Here is an 18870-nt window from a genome sequence, read left to right as displayed (position 1 = left end):
ATTATTTTCAGATGATTTATTCAAAGGGACTTTATTTCTCATGCGTGATGCTTTTTCCTCACGTTCTGTGTTTTTCTTTCTTTCTTTTATCCTTACTTATGATAAGTTTGCAAAAACTGCCAAAGTAACTATAGTACTGATAACTATTACGGACTGTTGAACATGGTATTGGTATTTGTTCAACTATTCTGTATATCAGAATAGACACCCTTAGTACGTATGTCCCTGCATATAGATTCTGGAAAGGAATCATTAAATGAAAAGACAAAGATGAACCCTGTTTGACATTGTAGTGGCCCCTCTATAGAGAGGCAAAAAGATACATTGATATTCCATAGATGCATGGATTAGCAGTTACTTATGTTGTCTTCTCTGGCATCGAAATTACAACAAGTTGAAAAAGTATTATCTTTCTTCTCTGTTAAACTTGTACCATAGAAAAATACATTAAGGTGACCATTTAGACCTCTTCGACCCACAGAAAAACGAAGAGCATTATGTTTCATGAACGATATAGTAATGAATCTGTGGTCTGCGTAAGCACATACAGCTAGAAAGGAATCACAAAATACAATCATTCATCTAGTCATGTCCCTTCCCACGCTTCCGGTGTTTCGGTAATAAATATAGGTCAAAAATAACATAATGAATAACCGTGCTATCACAGGGGTAAATGACTTAAATTCAATACATTAATTAGAATTTAAGTCAGTAATCAATATAAACATTTCACAGTTGAATAAACAAATCTTCAGTTTTAAGTGGTTTGCTTTCTTAAAAGAGGGAAGCCTTGTGAGCTACAAATTACAAACACAAAATATATTTCAAAATTACTTCCTGAATTACGAGAGTTCTATCCGAGGTATCATGGTAGTTTTATGATGCAATTTACTGTGTGGTCATACTAAATGGCAAAAGCTTAAATTCAAGGGCGGAACGAGGGAGCCTCCTTGAAAAAAAAAAGATAAAACCTTGTTTTTGTGAGAAACAGGAAACGAAGTCCTAATATACATACACTATTTACTGTATAAAGACATTTCTCCATATTAAGAATCGGTCAATATTTTACATGATGAGATGCGTATCACTTTACAAATTAAAGCTAGCTTCTTGACTACATTTTACTGCAAATACCTTGTTAATCAGTCAATCTAAAACAAACGTGACACCATATTCATGCCGAAAACAGATCTTGAGAAAAAAAAAATCGCCACACAAATAAGAGAGACACATTTTTCTTATTTCATTCCAATTCTTAACCAACAATTCTTAACCAGCAAAATGTTGTCTGGTGTGGTGCACTGTAATTTTAAACGTAACATGGTGAATTCATATAACACTTTGCGATAGTAATTTCAAAAACATATCTCTATAATACACACAAATAAACTTTGTCAAAGTGTACCGACATTTTTGACATGTGGGTAATAATACATTAGCTGCGTCTGCTAGATCGTTCCCCATTCAGCCTTTAGAGAAGTAAAAACAGAAGTAGCGATAGAAAAAAAAAATAATCCACCTTTGAACGTTGATTATGTTTTTATCTGTTTGTCACTGTAGAGGGACCTACGGAATTAGACATGACTAATGGCGCCCTCAGTCGTCCGGTTAAAATATTCTTCATCGCCGCTCTGAACTGTGGGTGCTTCGTGCCGTAGATGACGGGATTCAAGCAGCTGTTGAAGAGGAGAAAACCCTGGCCCATGGGCACGCCCTCGGGTCCGTACTGTCCCAGGACGCAGATGCCGTAGGGGATGATGCAACAGAGAAAACCAAGGACCACGATGAAGGCGTTTTTCGTGATGCGATACTCGAGTGAATGCCTCTTGATTTTGACATTGATCTGGGGATCTCCCTGCATGGGTACATTCAGGTCGAGAATAATTATAATGATAGTAATAATCATTTCTGAGATATATGTCTATGTATTCTACTTCGCTGAAGAGCTCCTCAGTGACAATATGTGCTACACTATTCTACATAATTGAAATAAATGTATATTGAATATATAATAATTTGATCAAATGAATACATCGATAAAAAGAAATTAATTATCGTTATTTTGTTATAATTAATTCATCATCGTAAAACAATCTTTAAAATGTATGAGTGTCGGGAAACAATGCCGGAGGCCGCGTGAATAACTTGAAACCTCTCGGGGACACGTGCTGATTCTTACTCTCCTGTTCACCAGCAGTTAAAATAGTTATAATGCTTTACAGATATATGAACCTGGCTGCTACAAAACATAGTGCGTCTGGGGGAGGGGATCGATGACGTTTAAAAGATAGGTGAGGTAAGATGAAAGATAAAGATGAAAGCTTGTGTAGAAACGTAATCTTGTGAGAGTAATTATATGCCTGCCGGTTGTTACCCATGGAAAGAGTTTTAGATGATAGATCAGAATCAAAAGAGTAATTTCAAGTCGCAAACACTTCAGTCATCTGTGCGTTAGACACGGGGTCATCCCACGAGACCGACACCCAGGAGGCATACAGCGCACGAGTTCGACATAGATAAAAGGCCACGAGTCATACAGCTCATGAGTTCGACACTAGACAAAAAAGGCCCATGAGTTCGATACTCGGTAAAAACAGCCCACGAATTCGACAGTGTTGGTCTTGTGAGCCTTGTTTGCTTAGTGTCGATCTCGTGGGGAGTATGACTCATGGGCTGTATGACTCGTGGGCTGTATGACTTGTGAGCTGTATGACTCGTGGGCTGTATGACTCGTGGGTATCGGTCTCGTGACATGCACCAGTTACATGTTGTTCTTGCAGCATTTCGAGTGTGATCCCCACTAGAGGCAAGAAATTTCCGTTGTGTTTAATCAATGCAGGAGTAGGTATTTTATTTTGTTTGTTTTCACATATTTGGGTGCTATTTTGCATGCAAGCAAGACAGTGAATGTTCTCATTGGCGGAGAGAGAGTGAAGGGATCAGAACTCATCAGAACGCCTGTCAAAGCAGTTTATATTCTAACGCATCGTTTTTCATTAGACCTGTACATTCCACGGAATAACACATCAAAACACTCGATATTCATACATCGGCGAATATCGCTATAGAGAAATATTAAATCAGTACAACAGGATGAAACTGGAATGAAAGCCAATCTTTCAGCAACCTATGCCCGATTGAATGAATGATCGACCTCCAAAATCTACTCGCGATTTCCTTGATTTAATGGGCCAATATATTGTATTCCTCCCATTCCGCCGACACTAAACATCAAATCTTATTCTGTTCAGTTTTGACGAGGCGTAATGTGTAATTTAATTTGATGAGATGTAATGTGCTTTAGGGTCGGTGCCTTCCTCATATGCACATGCATCAAGCATGCAATCGAATTATTCCGCGGTTAGCAATAAGCACATGAAAATAATGGGCATGATGCGGGTGGTTTAAGTAGATTATGCTGCGAACGATTTTATGAAGGCCTCGGGAAACTAAGACCAAACTCATAAAAATCATGTCCTGATGATAAATAAAATACGGATCTGCGTAGATATATATGTATACAGGGGCAATAACAACCAGTGAAAATGTTTACGAGCGACATATTTCTCCCAGTCGCATGCGTTGGATTTATTGAGCTCGAATGCAATTTGTCGATACCACGTGGATTTTACGTAACCGAATGAGAGCGTTATTCAATTGATTACCTATAGTGACCTTCAAAACAAGCATGTCTGTTTGCCCATGCATTTCATACACGCGCTGCGAAATTTCAAGCTTAGTTGACACCAGGCAATGTTAGGTAAACAGTGTGATTTTTTCTTAATTTACACGCAGGACCTTTTTTTTTTGGGGGGGGGGGGGGGTGGGTATCTTATTGATTTTCTTCTGCAGAACGTGATTATTAGGTAAATGTAAATATGTTGTGAGAAACATTTTCTACAGTCATTGAATTTGGAATTCGCTAGCTTGGTACTACGTTCCTGAAGTTGAATTGAGTACACAGCGATTTTCAAGGCAAACAAGACCCATAAATCGGACTGTAGGCAAAAAAGGGGCCATGAGTCTGACACTTGGTAAAAAAGGCCCCAAGACTTCGCCATTTCAAAACGAGGACTATTTTTGTTTTGTTTTGTTTTTGTTTGGTTTTTTTGCTTCGTGTCGGACTCATGGGCCTTATGTGCCTATAGCGTCGAGGTCATGGGCTGCTGTAAAACCAAAAATTTGCATTTTAATTTCACGGATTTCGCGAGAGCAAAGATTCGCGAAATCAAAATGCACGCGAAAGTTTCTGTCTGCACTATATGTATTAAATGCCATTGGCAATTCACGAGAATTTCATGCCGCGAAAATATCTTGCTTTACAGCGCATTACTAGTGGGCTGTATGACTCGTGGGTGTCGAACTCGTGACGTTCACGCAGTATACCTCTCCGGACGAGATCTGGAACTCTCTCTCTCTATTTTGCACATAGCCTACTATATCGAGTTCCCGAAGACCATGGGTTTAAAGGAAACCAAAACGAAAATATGAATGTGGAATGAGTAAAACTAGCAATATTGGTAGAACACATTGGTGCAAGTTTGGTGGAACTTGACTTACCTCTTTCAGAAAATTGGGGGAATGATATTACGCTTAATATACAATGTCAGTAACAAATTGACCGAATGTGTGCTTGTCATGAAAAATGGAGTTTTGTGGAATTCGGACTGAAACTTATAAAAATTTATATCTTATGAATCAATTGTCCAAATTTCCTCCAACTCCGCTGATGTCTTCTACTAATATTGCTTTCACTTAAATTAATTTTCTTCTGGGGCTTGATTTCCTTAATCAATAGTGGTCCAGAGAGAAAGAAAGAGAGGGAGAGAGAGAGAGAGAGAGAGAGAGAGAAAGACGGAGAGTTGATGCTTATGCCTTCGATTGTCACTTTATTGTTGTGTTCTGCATTTAATGTGCGGAATAAAATGCAAAATTTACCCCAGTTTTGAGAGCAGTGTCCTTGACGTTTAATAGCATGCCATGTCTAATTACCGGGGAAATATGAACACATGGTAACACGACTAATATATTGCTATATCCCATAACACATTGATTAATCTGACTTTTTTCTATATTATGTAAGATTAGTCCCACTTAACTGGAAATGAGTGACAAATTTACATTGGCTTGCGGTCGTTGAATGGATTTTATTGTTTGTTTCTGCTGCCATTTAATTGTCAGCCGATTTTCACGAATGAACAACTGCTACGAATTTTATTACTTGCGCGCGCGCGACAGTGTGTGTGTGTGTATGTGTGTTTGTCTTCTGGAAAGCAAACAAAAACATACGCTATTATCAAGACATGTCTTAAAATAAATAGATATTTACAATCTCTGCTCATTTATGCTCACTTTGATTTTGATATTAAAGTATTTGGTATCGAAACAGATATAATGAGAACAATTTCTTACTAGCACTTTCTCACAAGTCATGTGTCACACCCATTTAGAATATCTAATCACATCACTGCGTCAAGAATTGGGGAGATAATCACAATCCCCTAGAAGTAAAGCAGTATCGCGACTACGAAAATTGCACACACAGTGCCTAAAAGAAACAACAACAAACACACAAAACAAGCAAACAAATAAATAAACAAATGAAAAAAAAAATCCTCACAGGAAACCGACCAACAGACAAAAGCAAAACAAAACAAAAATCTTCAGATTCAAAATGAAAGCTTAAAGTTTAAAATTTAAATCAGTAGGCTTGGATGACAAACAAACGTCACGCCAGCTCTTGCTCACCTCCCGATTTTCACCAGATGTAGTCGGTGGAGCCGTGTTATCGTCGTCATTATGGCCAGGAGTAGCTTGGGCCACGTCAGCCCCAGCTGGGCGGGAACTCACGGTCGGCACAGTAGACGCGGCTCGCTTCATGCTCTTCCACTCGCGCTGCTTCCTAGAATGATGTCGAACGAACATGAAGATGCGGACGTAGAAGAGAAGGACGATGGCGAGGGGGATGCAGGTGAGAAAAGTCGACGCCATGTACGTGTGAATCAAGTTTTCGGAACCTTCATGAAGGATAAACACGATTACAAAAACGAGCCAGATTATTGAATAAGGAAGGGGAAAGACGCAAACTAATACCACTGTGGCAGAATTAATATTTTGATTGGAACGCTATCGCACCTACAATTATCCAGCGTTTCATGGGGAATTAAATCATTATGTAAAATACTGTGAACTGTAATCCATATCCCTACGCTACTCCTGTAGGTATCTCGTATTATGTTGAAATGTTTCTCTGTCTTTTGACAATTTGGTTAGATTATCGTGATTGTAGGATACAATGTATTTAATTTACACAAAAAGGCATACTATTCCATTGAACGTATCTGTCTTTCTTCATTTTTTTTTGATGTGACATATATATTATTTTAATCGTCAACAATATCTTATTTTTATAAAAAGTGTTGATAACATGCGATTCTTTTTTTGTTGCGCTTGCTGATTAGGCGTAACTGCATGTGAAATGTTCTGATAATGTTGGGAGAATTACATGAATAATCTATCGACGAGACAAAAAAAAAAAAAAACACAACAAATATCTAAAACAGCCGGCGACGATAGTGATGATGAGAAAATACCCTAGCATGGATGCAGTCACGTGGGACTGGCGTCATTACCCCAATCGATTTTATATTCCCTCTGTCATATTATGTAAGGGCTTGCATAACAATTTTTGTCTTGTGATGTAACTTTGGAAAAACTTATTTCTAAGCTCTCATAAAAAAAACCCAACCCCCCCCAAAAAAAAAACAAAAAAAAACACACACACACACACACAAAACGAACGAGTAAGCAACCAACTTTGACTCTAGTAACCTACCGTCTTCATTCTCCTCGTGGTCTGAACACATGTGAGTGTCAAAGTCGTAGCCGAGACGAGTGAGTCCGGCAGCGAACGGGACGATGATGACGTTGAGTGGAATCAGCCATGTCAGGGCGAGGAATATTACCACGTTACACCGCGTAAAGACCTTCACGCAAGACCGAACAAGCACATGAAATGAAATCAAACAGAAGAGATAACATTGCTTTCACGATAGTCCAAAGGATATTTGGTTACGATCGTTATGTTCATGATGTGGCTACTTTTTATGGCGTTTATCTTCTCTGTTATCAATAATAGATTTCATTGATTGCATCGTTGATCTCTTAAACTGCACATTTTTCAATAACGAGGGAAGGTATGTCCACAAACTTGGGTCCACTGTTCTAAGAACATATTGAACCTGCTTCAAGTTTTAAATATATATGTTTGAGTATGTATAAACAAGGGTCGAAACAGAGAAAATCAACCTCATGAAAAAAAAAAACAAACAAATAAAACAAACAAACAAACAAACAAACAAACTAACCTGGTATACAAGAGCTGTTACAAAGACTACTTATAATCATTTTTACTGTTCTGATCTCGAATCGACATAAAATTGCGAATAACTATATGAATATGAAACACACACACACACACACACACACACACACACACACTGTGTTCGCCTTGGCTGGACCTTGGCTGGACTTAAGTCGCGTACTCACAAATTATTTATAAATTTTGTAACTACCTGACTACTCCACCGTGGTAATGGTCAGATGATTATGTCTATATCATCACCAAATTTCATTCACATACTATATGTGACTGACCCAAACCCATTGTTTCGATATAAGTGAAATTTGTAAATTTCATAACTTCTTTTTATTTCTCTTATATTAATGATTTTTGATAAGACTTTTACTGTTCCCATCATGATGCATGAAAACTGATTAACATTACATTTAACAGCTTATCACACTCGGAGAAAAACAAAGTCTCTCATGCATAATAGCTAAACAGTTATATAATCATAACCAGTACATGTGGGATGCTCTTTAAATTTCAATGTAAAATAAAACGTGTCATCACTATCGTATCAGGGCTATAACCCCCCCCCCCCCCGGCTAAATACTGGTTAGTGATAAGGTTAGAGCAAAGATTAGGGTTAGGGTTTAATAGGTTTAGGGCATAGAGTCTGGGTTAGGGTTAGGATTAGGTTCAGGATTAGGATTAGGGTAAGGGTTAGGGTCAGGGGAAGGGTCCGAGGTAATTGCCCCAAGGGGTATTTGCCTTAGACCCCATCATAATACAACATTTACAACCGCAAAGCAGCAATTACAGCTACGGCATGATCTTCAAATTGAAGCACATAATATCCTTAACGAAACTACATATTATATAAATGTCGAATGGTACCCCTGTGCTAAAGAATACATGAGATGTCAGGAAAAATAAAAACTGTCCAAAAATATTGCCCTGTGTTTTTTTCGTCGTTAATGCCTCCCTCTGACGTCTGAAAGAAAATTAACTCGTATGAAGCTTATATGAAGCTTTTACACTCACAGATCCACATTACCTGTTTCTGGAAGAGGAAAAAAGAGGAGAAGAAAGAGGAGAAAGGCGATAAGGAGGAGGAGGAGGAGGAGGAGGAGGCGGAGACGGAGGCGGAGGCGGATGATTAGGTGGAGTATTTTCAGCGGAAAATTTCTGTGATTTTGCTTGTGGTTTACAAACTGGCTACCCATACTAATGTCAGAGTTTAAAAGGAAACTGGAAAAAAAAGTCAGCACAAACAAATCTCTGATCATTGATTGACAGTTAAAAGTAGTTAACCTGAAAGAAACCACGGGTCCATCTGAAACCTACACAATTTGTCTTGCATGTCTTGTCGTTGTGATAAGGACAAACCAGGTCAATTCTAAAGAAGAAAAAAAAACTTAAACGAATTCAGATGTTTGTAAATATGAATAAGGCAGAAGGTAAAGAAAGCCTGTATGAAAGACCCACACTATAACGGTCATAGCTTTGTTTATGTACACATATCATTATGCATTCGAGTATTATTATACATACATTAGCAATACTTTTGAATAGCAGCATATACTCAATGACAGAATAATTAGAAATCCTTTTTTCATGCAAGGACAAGGTAGAGATACAGAGGCCATGGTTCTTTTCCCTTTGCGATGTTATTATATCTAAAGCCCCCGTTCCACTATGCCGTTCTCGCTACGATTTGACAATTTTCTCAGGTCGGGAAGGATCGGGTAAAACCTGAGCCGATCTGGACACAGTACAATGTTAGAACGCTCTAAGTACGCTGCAGTTACGACTACCAAGTGCTTGCTACGCTCTTACTACGATGATCGGGAATTACACATTGCGATCTCTGCCGCTGCCGGTACGCTTTAGAACGATGTAGCTACGCTGTTAGTGCGATGTTGCCGATGTTATTCGATCAATGCACACTGTAATATCTACGCTCTGAACGATCTATACGATCTTATCACGCTGTTACCCCGTTCAGAGAGCTGAAAAGTGCCCGATGTGCCCCGATGTACCCCGATTCGACTGTGGGTCAGCAGTCAGTCAACTTATTAGCATGCAGAACCGAAGAAATATACTGTGGACCTCGAAGATTCATTATTCTTTTTTTTACTTTTGATTTTTCAAAGTTGTTGTTGCTTCGTTATTCTGACTACTCTTTCTTCATCAGCGAGCCCGTGCTTCTGTGCCTCCAGTGCCCTGGTTATGACCCACCATTTCCCTCTCCTCTCCCCTCCCCCCCCCCCCCCTTGTCCACCTCGGACTTACTACCTTCTTCACTACTACTGTATATCTTTCTATCCTCTCATCAATTTTTTCCTTACAAGAGAGCCGCCATGTGTTATGTTAATGTGCGTCCGTATGTGTGCATGTATGTGTGGTATAACTCTGTCTGTCCTTTTTTTTTTTGCTGCCGCTTAGGGAAATTTGTTGTTGTTGTTTTTTGCAATTATATAATTTTTCTCTATGAGGGGAGCTGCATTCTAATACTACAAGCTCTGCTTTTTAGCAGGACCCCCTCCATTTCCAGCAATATTTTGTATGCATTTACCACAGTGACGTAACTGTTATTTGTATCTCTGTTGATAATTTTGCCTGTATCTCTTTTACAATGTTATTCTGTTCATTGCATTGTGGTACTCGATTTCATGGACGTCTGTGTATATGAGCATTTCTTTTGTATTTCTTATTATTTGTTTGCTTGGAAGTGAAATAAATCAACTTGAACTTGAACTTGAAGAGCCTCCTCAACTCACGGTTCTTTTGCAGCAATGCATTGTATAAACAAAGACGTGCTGATTTTTCAAAGGATTTTTCTGATGTCCTTGCTTTTATAGTCCGCCTTCCTCCAGTTGTAGATGATTTCATATTCTTCACAAAATTCTGCTATGTCCTCTTCCTCCTCTTTCAGCATCACGTGCAGTCTCTCTTTCTTCGCCTTTTCGGTAGCTGCTTCGCTGCTTTCTTCTCTTCTTTTTCTCATCTCTTCTTCTTCTTCGAAAATTAAAGCTAAAATTACTTCCCGTTCTTGTGCCGATGTTACTACGCTCAGAAAGACCTTGTTACGCTCATCCCGCTGCGTTTACGCCGTCATTACGCTCTCCCCGCTGCGTTTACGCTGTCACTACGCTCTCCCCGCTTGCCATACGATTAAAAAATATGTCAATTTTGATCGGGGAGATCGGGAAGAAATTTTGAACCGGTTCAAAATTTCTTCCCGATCTGAAAAAACTGCCCGCTCCAACCCCGACCTCCACACGCTGCTGCTACGATGCTTCCGATCCCCGTACGCTTTTGCCGCTCTCTTCCGATCTGCTAGATCGGGACAGATCGGGGTCCAAATCGTGATAGTGGTAACGGGGGCTTTAACGATTGACAATAACCATAAAAAAAACAGCGAAAAGAGAATGCGAGGGGTGAATAAAATTTTGCACGACAAGAATTCTTTCAAGTACTCTGCAGATCCCCTTATAGCGTAATAAATCACAGCTTCTGAAGTCTTTGTATTCTTACCATAGCAGTATTACCACACGCACCCATTCTTATGTCGACGCTTACTGACACACCACACAGCACCCCTCTCAATTCTGTCTTCCACTATAACATACTATTGCAATACAAAAATAACTACCTTTTGTGAGAGGCAAACCTGAGCTACGTTCCCATCGAGGCTATCAGTGCAGCCAAGCCATGCTTATGCTGACGGTTTCTAGCTTCATTATTGAATCACAATGTACTGCCTTTTTGTATTTATATGCAACCATGAATGTTTTAGAATGATTTCGTTATAGTATATAGACTGCACCTTTTGTATTCCTCCTTTATCATTTTGTTTAAATTTTCCACAACCATGTTATTTATTTCGATTTGATTTGAGAAGCAGAAGAAATATAAACGAACGAACTTGTCATTTATAGTCAGGAATAAAAAAAAATGGGAATAACATACATTTGCGAACAATGCTTGCCCGCGGGCATTGATTTCCTCACTCGATACTTATGCTACTCGTTAACAACAAACATGTTTCATGGTAACGTTAAGAGCGACTATTATGCGAAACTTATTAGCAAGAAGAAGGCCACTTGTGCTTCTGCTGACTTATTATGACATCGCTTCACAGTGCATGGCGGCGAACGAGACAAAGGTAAACGGTCTCTGAATATACTAGTAAACGTGAACCGTTCCTTGACATCGGATGATACGCGTTCGAAAGCAGGAACAAAAGAAACAAAAAAGAAAAATGCTGTTTACAACTTATCACAAAATTTACATGACAAGTACAGTAAAGAAAGTAAAGAAAACCTATATGAAAGATCCACACATTATAATGGCTCTGTTTATGTATATCTTGCACTATAATACTTCTGATTGGCTGTTTATGTATACTGAATAAAAGTATATCATTATGGATGGGGATATTATACATACATTCATACTTCTGACTGGTAGTATATACTCAATGAAAGAATAATTATCAATCTTGTGGTTGTTGTTTTTTTCAAGGACAAGGCAAAGATTATTATTCTTCCATTGAATATATACTGTCACTCAGAAGTATTAATGTATATAATTCTTATGCAGAAGGATACATAAAAAAGAACCACGATAGTTATAGTGTGGGTCTTATTTACAGGCTTTCTTTATCGTCTTTACTTAACTTGTCATCCAAACTTTGATTAAATTATTTAGATTATCAGATGCACGTGTGGGAAAAACCTGTTAATGTAATTATTCGTTTGAAGTTATTCGCAGAATTAAGAACACTTAAGGTAAGTGACATTAATCTTCTGCAAAACTCACTCTTTATGTTTCGCTTACACAATAGTCAGTTGCCATCTTCTTTTTACTTACTATTTCAATTAAACAAGGAAATACATTCTTATCCAACAAGACAAGTCTGATAAGTTCACTTGCATAATCCCAAAACAGTGATGGCTCTGAAATCTGTCAGACACACTGGACCCGATATTTGGAAATTCTCTTCCTTCTGAAATTCGAAGTTCAAAGTCCATGTATTCCTTTAGGAAGGCTGTAAAAACAAAATGTTGTTATCTGAATATCAGTAATTCCAATTGTCATTGTTAATGTATTATACACGAAATTCTTTCGTAGAAATATCTACGCAATTAATCTATTATGAAATAATGATTATGTAACCGACCATGACCTGTATCAAATCTTTACTGTCCACCTGTACCTCGGTGAGGAAATATTTTTAGCATGTCTTGCTAATCAGTGATACAGATGACTTTACTTTGTATTAAACCTTTAGTGAAAGCAGACAAACCTCTCCTTTCCCTTTCTACTCTCAACTATTTTATCTCTATGCAAGTCATCCCTCCCTCCTATTCTCCTTCCGATGTATATTATAATATTATGTTATGCTACGGGGGCTGCACGCAAATCAAGCTACGCTTATGCTGTAGCCCCTCTGTATTATTCATTGTTGTATGTTTTGTTGTACTTTTGCTGTACATTGTACACAGGCATATGAACAAGAAAATACTTATATATATTATTATATTTATGTTTGTACATGAATGTGTATATGTACAATGATGATACAGAAACCAATAAATCAAATCAAATCAAATCAAATCAAATATCAAATCAAATCAAATCAAATCAAATCAATCAATCAAAAGTTGGACCCCTCGAAAGACCAGCACGAACATAAAGGCCGAGCTGGCCAGGGCAATTCATCTGTTTGTATTCAGTTATACTGTATATATTCAAGTTGTATCGTATCATTGATACTTTGTGATTTTGCGATGAATAAACAAACACACACACACAAACAAACAAACAAACAAACAAACAAACAGACAAACAAACAGACAAACAAACAAACAAACAAACAACCAATATCGCCTTTGGTATCTATTAGCGGAGCTGCAGTAGTGTGCGCGGTATTTGTGTGCACTCTCAAGTCTAAAATACGTGAAATAGGGAAAATACATTGTTGTATTCAAGATCAAGATCAGGTCGCCAGTTTTTGATTATTTGCAACATTTGCGGAAAAAAAGAAGTCTTGCAACTGATTGGATGCTTTTTAGCTGCCTCTCCATAGTAACAGAAATTACGACCGCTTATAAAATATCACATATCTTTTTCAAGGAACGGTCCCCAGGGTTGCATAAGTGGTAAATTGCAACGATTTCACTTATCGCAGCTGCTCATGATAATGACCAAGGCTGATTAGTGTCCAGGTCCCAAAGTACCCGTAATCATTTTAAGTTACCATAATCGTACATCACTGTTTTTTTGAAAGGGGGTCATTAGAACGTCAGTAATTACGAGGAAGTCATCCAGTGTGCAATATCTCGGACGTACTAATAACACACCAATGTGCCAGTTATTCAAAGCAGGGCGATAATGGGTCATGAACGTGATGAATGCTGATAACAATGGCGTCGTTCGTAAAAGATATCTAACCTAAACTATTATCGTTAATAATCTTGTTTTGGTTCTAAAGGTAATAAATACTCATTCCTGGGCTCATTGCTATCTTATCACGTCACCATACACGTCAACAGGTGTAAAAAAAATGCAATTCTTTGTTTGTTTTTTTATTTTCTCTTCTTTTCTCAGAAATTATTTGAGTCACTGTCGACCATGAAAAAGGGTGATGAATTTATGTCAGCTTCGTTTTTTTTTTTAAATATTAATCTATGGCATTGTTACATCGATTGACAGCAATTCTCTTTATATCCCTAACCCTCCCCATGTGATGAGTGCAATGAGGAAAACAACAATTCAAGCAATGAGAATTTCCCAGCTTCAAACAGTCAGTACTCGCATCTCTCTAGGGTTTTTTTTTTCTTTTACCAAAAATGTACGCTTTTCCCTTCGATAATCACATAAGAAAACCCTTTTATGCAAGGTCTGGAAGTGTGTGAGAGTATACTTCGACATTGTCGATTTTTTTATTACTTTCTTTAGGCTCTTTAAACTATTGTACCTGCATCTCCAGCAGGATTACAAAAAGCCAATAACAACCTGAGCTCGATTGGTAATATTTTCATCGGACTTTAGACCTGCCATTTATATACCTGTACACGTGCACATAAGGCATAAAAGCACTGTCGTCAGGAAACGTGTCGCGACGCTCCCACACAACCCCGCACGAAGCTCGAAAGGGCGACTTATTTAAAAAAAAAATTCCAGATTTTTTTTTTTCAGATTTAATTATAATTGTGTGTGTGTGTGTGTGTGTGTGTGTGTGTGTGTATGTGTGGGTTGTGTTGTGCTCTTCACACATGCAATTGATAATGTGGCTCAAATCGGTGATGCTGAAGAGTGCCAATATCACCCGACGGTGTACACGGCTTTAAAAACGTAGGCCTATGAGAGCGAGTCATGAGATGAATTGGGTTACAAGCACACTGTGATACACGCTTGACATTCATTTTCACATCTGCATACATACAACGACATTCTTTATAGATGAGGGCATCTGCAACCAATTACATTTACTGCCCGTGGGACGATTCTTTGCACCATTAAAGCCGATCTTTTTGCACTTTCAACTTTATGAAATAAATTGCCTTTTGTGTTGCCCGACGGCCCTGCTACACGCACACTGTAGGCATCCACGATATTGCCATTCTCAATGTAGCAAAGAGAAGAGAAAGAAAGAAAGAAGAAAGAAACAAACAAACGCGGTGCTGTCAGTGCATTTAACTTTCCTTGACACAACCATGAAAATGATTTTTACTAAGTGGTCGTAAATTTTCACGTTAAAGAAACCTTAAACTGCGATTCCAGGAATCATTTCGAATTCACGTTTGCCAGGTCTCATGAAAGATACGGACTTCTGAGTAAATTGTTAAAGAGTTTCTATTCTTGTCATACTACCGAAAGGACGTGATCAACAAGTGGACGTGTTCTGCAGAGGGACTGCGGGTTGTGTGCCCCGCGTCACAAGGCCATCACTGGTGGAAACCAATTTCATTGATTCAAACGCATAGATTTCTATGATTTTTTTAAAAGCATTATCATATTACATGTACACTCTTCATCTTCTTTTTCCAGTCTAATTGAATATTCGATACTGTCGCATTTGCAAGGCCAACATTGCGTGTTTGACACATCACACATAAACAAATCTCGTGTCTAAACGTCATTCAAAATACAATATTCTTCAATGACTTTCGAGTCAAGTTTTTTTTATAGACTGCATGTACTATTTGACCTGCACTATTAGCTGTTTTATGTCTTCAAGCTACGAGCACTTGTCTCCTCTATCAATGTCATTACGTTATTATCATTCAAAATAAAACAGTAAAGATAGCAGCAGTAAGATTATGATATTTGGTGGTGATGTATGTCAGCTGATGTTTTTTGGTAACTATCATCATTATCAGATGACACTAGATGAGATGAAAAAAAAAGAAGAAGAAAAGAAATAGCAACCCTGTTCAACAGTGTGTTCACATAGTCGACTATGTGAAAAAGCTCGAATTTAACGGTGTGAAGATCATTTCACACGGTGGTGTGGTTTTTCACATAGTAATGTAAAGGGTATTCACATAGTAAATGTTTTCTTTCACATTGTGAATTAATGATTCACACCTGTGAAGTGAAGATTCACATTATGTTCACGCTGTTTAAAACGCTCTAATTTCACAGTGTGAAGAGGGTTTACACTGTTGACTTGTGTTCACACTGTGTTCACAGTGTGTTCACACTGTGTTTCACATTGTGGGACACTGTGTTCTTTCCATCAGGGAAGGACCGGACCTTACGGAGGAGGGTTGTGAATGGTCGTTATTGCTGAAGCAGGTACGGACTGCACTGTCTTTCACACAATATTATCACCAAATCATCAGCATATTAGTACACTTTCATCATCCGTGATGATGCCCACCATTGTAATTATTTTGAGAAGTAGCAGTAGTGTAAAAATGGGTTTCAAATTTCAAAAACCAAACAAAACGAGACTGCTTGAAATTGATCATAATATAAACAAATTGTAATTTCAAGGTGAAAGCATCACAAATGCAATGCATGTATGATATCGCTGTCTTACAAATCTTCTTTAGTCTGCATAGAAATATACATTATAAACTTTTTTTTTTATGAAATGATTTTAAGTAAGTAAATCATATCCTTCGCAATACCATACCAAGTATTTGCACAATAATGATCTCTAAATGGGAAGGGTTTTCATAAATCATTGCATTTTAAGTATTGACGGGAAACATGAATAGGCTATATTTTGATAATCATTGCTTTAGAGAAAACCAATGCGAATACGTTGTAAGGTGCAGCCATAGCTGGATGAGAAGACTACAAAAGTTTGGGACACTACAGCAGGACAGCAATGTATAGAAAATATCACTTGAATACCAAGAACCCCTATTCTGTTTTATAAAAAGTACACATTCCTCAACTTGTTATTAGTGACATACGTTAAGGGTATCACTGTTGTAAGTCAAGTGCTCTTTTATTTTGCTAGAAAAATAAAAAGAATGTTGGATTCTGCGTTTATTTTCCTCATATCGTTGTCCTGCAGTGTCATCACAAAAGTTTGTAGACTGCTGATCCAGCAATGACGGCACTGAAACTTTAATATTTATAACTTTTAAACAGATTGTCCGATTTTCCTCAAACTTTCACTAATGTGTCCTACGAGTATTGCCGCTTTTATTTCATTCACACACATTGTTGGGTGAACTTGTCTTTATTTGATCTAAGACTGTATGTGACCAATATAGGTGTTATGTGAAAGGACATGAAAAGTACAGACCCACGAGTTTATTATTTCATATCCCATTCTCAAACAACTATCATTACGATAATGCTTTCTTGGCTTGCTTCATCATTTCAGGAAGGTATTCCTATTCTATCAGTAATAAAACTGAAATTGACATTTTACAAGATTTTTATCACATAAAGTTCATGGACAGCAGGAGACAAGTATGACAATATACTGAAATTACAACAATAGACTTAGATTGAACTTGCAATATGAGGGATGTCGGTGGTAAACAGCTATAGAAAGTGCAGCTAACCGCCATATTAAGCATAGCTTTAATAAACAGAACTGTATTTGATTTACAGTGACTTACAAGAGGACTGCAATGAATAATAAATGCTGCATGACGTTATGAATCATAGTAAAGTACCTGTGGTGATGATGTGTACATGTGCTAGTGGGAATGCACTAGGGCATACACAATAAAGTTTAAATTATATGACAAATCATTTATGACCAGCACTTGTCATGGCAAAACGGATTTCACTCTGCTTATTTATCTATTGCCATATACAGAGGGCCATGGAGTTTGAACATGGGCGGATCCGTATTCCGTAAACAATGGGTTTAGTCACTTTGAACACTGTAAGTGACCCACTCCTTCAGTTTAGTTAATTTTTGATTTTATTTGTGCATCTTTTCTATGAAAATCACACATAGTTTAACGGTAAATTTATTGAAAAAGAAATTGTAGTTCACGGTGAAATGATAACGATAAAATGTAAAATATCTGAAAAGATACAGTGAAAATCAAAGATGTCAACGATTATTTCCGGGCTGACAAAGAAAAGAAAAAGGTGCTTTGATAGTGATTATAGCTTATTAAGATAAAAGTGCAAACTTACCTTTTGATATCTAGCTGTCGACATTGTGATGAGAACCATTCGATTCAGGCCGATGACGGTGAGGTGCCAGATGCTACTGCCTCCGCACACAAATGAAACAATGGCCACGGCGACACAAGACGCATCGGAGAGCGGCCCACCCCGTGGTCGACACCATACCCACCACGATGAAAGGGATGGTGGTGCAGGTGAGGAGGTCGGCGACGGCAAGACTCAACACGTAAACGTTAGTGACAGTGCGGAGTTTCGGGTACAGAGCGACGGCGACGACCACGACCATGTTTCCGACAAAACCGGTGACTGCAATGAGTCCAAGCCAGCAGCTGAATCCGATACGCGAGTGGAGGGTGTCCAAGCTGTCGCCCTCGACATCGGTGCCGATGTCGTACCCGTTGGGTGCAAGGCTTCGATTCATAATCATCTCTGTCTACTAAATCTCTCCAATCGAGTCGCGACTTTCTGTTCAAATACACCACGATTACAAATTAAAAGGATTAAATCAAGCAGCCCTAAAAGTAAACATGGATTGAAAATAAAGGGAAATAAAATGTATTTTAAGTATTCAAAGCTGAATGTTGGACAGAATGATCCCAACAAATGCAACCTATTCAAGCAAAGCTTCTTCATAAAGTCGCAGTATTTCACGAGAAAAGAAATAAAGGCACCCTCTTGGATGTATACTTCATGACATTTCCAGTGTGTTAATCGCGTGCTTCACAGTTTACAGATTCAAAACACTGAAAGAAAAATAAGACCTATAAAAACGGAGAACCTTGATAATTATTAGTTTCCTTTGATATTCGTGAGATTGGCCTATGCTCCTTGGTATTCTGATAAATTGCGAAGATGGACTGGGTGCCAGCAATTTTCTGAGTGACTGCACTATAATAGTA

General features: G+C 38.1%; 1 pseudogene; it reads right to left on the bottom strand.

Moving 5' to 3' along the window:
• Positions 1–1540: 1540 nt before the first annotated feature.
• LOC139717053 (G-protein coupled receptor moody-like) lies at positions 1541–18392 on the bottom strand (annotated as a pseudogene).
• Positions 18393–18870: the final 478 nt, after the last annotated feature.

Source organism: Diadema antillarum, unplaced genomic scaffold (assembly GCF_040938485.1).
Source record: "Diadema antillarum isolate AM-2024a unplaced genomic scaffold, OU_Dant_1.0 scf00000071, whole genome shotgun sequence".
Lineage (NCBI taxonomy): Eukaryota > Metazoa > Echinodermata > Echinoidea > Diadematoida > Diadematidae > Diadema > Diadema antillarum.
Note: the sequence above shows the minus strand (reverse complement) of the source record. Positions and strands in the feature narration are given on the sequence as shown.